Consider the following 2,601-nt stretch of genomic DNA (forward strand, 5'->3'; position numbering starts at 1 on the left):
GGTGTGCTCTACCATGCACAGCTAGCATCAATACACTTTGGATGGATTGCTCTAATACACTCATTTTAGCCAGCGTGAGCCATGAGTGAGCATTTCAATAGTGGGAGAGGTCATCTACCCTTTGCCTGAGGTGGAAAGGGACCCAGAGTGTCATGGTTCTGTGATCATCTGTACAACGGACCAAAGGACAGATCCTCCTGTGGCTGGGTACATGGATCTGCAGTCTATCATTAACACGGCTGAGGATGACCTTGAACTCCCAGTCCCCTGGACTCTACCTCCCAGGTGCTGGGGATGCAAACATGGCGATGTTTGGTTTCTGCACCACGGGAGATGGGAGCCAGGGCTTCATTCCTACCAGGGCAGCAGTCTACCAACTGAGCTACATCTCTAGCCCAGACTCATTGCCAGGGCCCAAGTCCTTTGAAAACATGGGCAGATTCCATTAGTATATAAGCCACGAAAGTCTGACCAGCCTGGGCAAGTACATCTGAGCTAGGGCTAGAATAGTCAAAGGGGGTTACTCCAAAGGGGATCACTGAACTGTTTCTGCCTGGGAAGACACTGGCGAGAGGAAGAAGGGATCTTTATTGGCTACTACCACCAGCCATGACATCACTGTCCCCAGGAGAGTTAGTTCTTCATTTATTGGACTTCAGTCCCTCCCACATTCATTCTAGCTTTGGGGTAATCCCCTTGTGATTTGCTAAGACAGCGTGGTTTCAGGTTCCAGAAACCAGCTCTGTAATTATTTTGACGAAAAAGGGAATTTACTGGAAGAAAGCCTTACCATTTCGGGGTATTACTTTGAAAAGGGCAGGGCCTCTTTGGCAATCTTGCGCCCTTTCTTCAGCACGAGGCTCTGCCTTAGCGACACTTAGATTTGCCAGGGCGTTTCTTTCTGTCTTCTCCAGAATGCCAGCTTCCTGTGCAACGTGCCTGAGTTGCTTGTGTGGCCATGGCTGGCGGGGACACAGTGGTTGGGGAGGGCGGAAGAGTGGCTGGGTCAACACTTTACTCTTTTTCTCTGGAACACTACTCATGCTCATGCTTACCGCCTGGTTCTCCTTTTATTTAGCTTGCTCTCAAATCGCCCAGTCTCTTCTTTTGGCTTTGAATGACACTGCCCCCCACTCCCATAACTTGAGTAAACCATATCTACACACCTGTAGACACCCACTTTACAGGGTCAGCTTTTCCTTCATGCTCCCTGCTTTGGCCACAAAGTGCATCTTCTTTGGTGTGATTGAGGATATGGAGAAAGGTCAAATGCCCACTACTCAGGGGACCGCCAAGTCTGAGAGAGGAGCACTGGGTCTGGCTGCAGCCTTGGTTTTGGACTTGAAGAGGGATAGGAGGGAAGGAAGGCCTCCTGGAAGCCCCTCAGAGGCACGGGTTGGGGTACAGGCGGCTGACAAGTCAGCTCAGTAGAGAACCAGACGTGGAGTTGAGCAGCAGTTCTGCAGGCCCCAGGGCTTTCTCTGTCTTCCTGGTGAATGAGGCTCCCCTAAAACTGTCAGTGGGTGAGAAGTGGGAGGGACCATGGGGCCCAGCTGCAGGCAGAGGCCAGAGTCTCTGTGGCTCCCCTTGTTCAATTTGCACTGGAAACAAATCATCCTTGGTGTCTGTCTGAGAGTGGCTTCTCACAACCTCACTTTTCTGACTCTAGCACTTCTGAGAATAATCAGAATACTGTTATCTACCTCTTATCTGTCTGTCTGTCTGTGTACCTATCTGTCATCTATTTATTATCTATCATCTATTTTCTATCTATCTATCTATCTATCTATCTATCTATCTATCTATCTATCTATCTATCTATCAACCTACCTGTCTGTCCATCTTCCACCCACCCCCCATCTATGTATCTGAAGTGAATTCTTTATTATCCAGGCCTGATCTTGACTGGGCACAACTGATTCTCCTGCTACATCCTTCCAAGTAGCTGAGACTACCCGTATGCAAATGCATCAGGCCAAGCTGACTTGAGTCTCTCTCTCTCCATTATCTATCTATCGATCAATTGATCGACCTATCATCTAGCTATCATCTATTTGGCTAAATCGTTTAGGGTTATACTCAAATACTGCCATCAGTTGCTATAGTCTCTCCTGAAGATTCTGCAACCTCTTTCCTGTCAGTGTGACTGCACTAATGCCCTGCTTAGCATCTCATCCCTTAAGTGGTTGATTGCTGGCTCACAAGAATGTTCTTCTGCAGCCTTAGGACAGTTCCCACCTGTGGCGTCTAGTTGCACCTCTCCTCTGCACACAGGGATGTGTGCTTTCTGCCCTCTGCCCCACTGGATTCTGTCCTGAAGTACTCGGCCCTCACTCGTGTTGGGTCTGGCTCCGCATCCAACTCTCTGCTTTCCTTCTGGGTTTCCTTGTGTGTAGCAGGAGCAGAACTCTCTCTCAGAGGCACAGGCCCGGTATGGAGACTGTGCTGCTCTGCCCAAGGCCTTCTTGGGGCTCACTCTCTGAGGTTCCTCTGTCTTCTTATGGATGTATTCTCCGGTGCCTACCACAGGGTCTGTCACAGTCCCTCCATTAGACAACTTTCAGTGGATTTGTACGGGATCCCCCCACCCCTTGCCCTGCC

Source organism: Rattus norvegicus, chromosome 1, assembly GCF_021556685.1.
Source record: "Rattus norvegicus strain SHRSP/BbbUtx chromosome 1, alternate assembly SHRSP_T2T, whole genome shotgun sequence".
Lineage (NCBI taxonomy): Eukaryota > Metazoa > Chordata > Mammalia > Rodentia > Muridae > Rattus > Rattus norvegicus.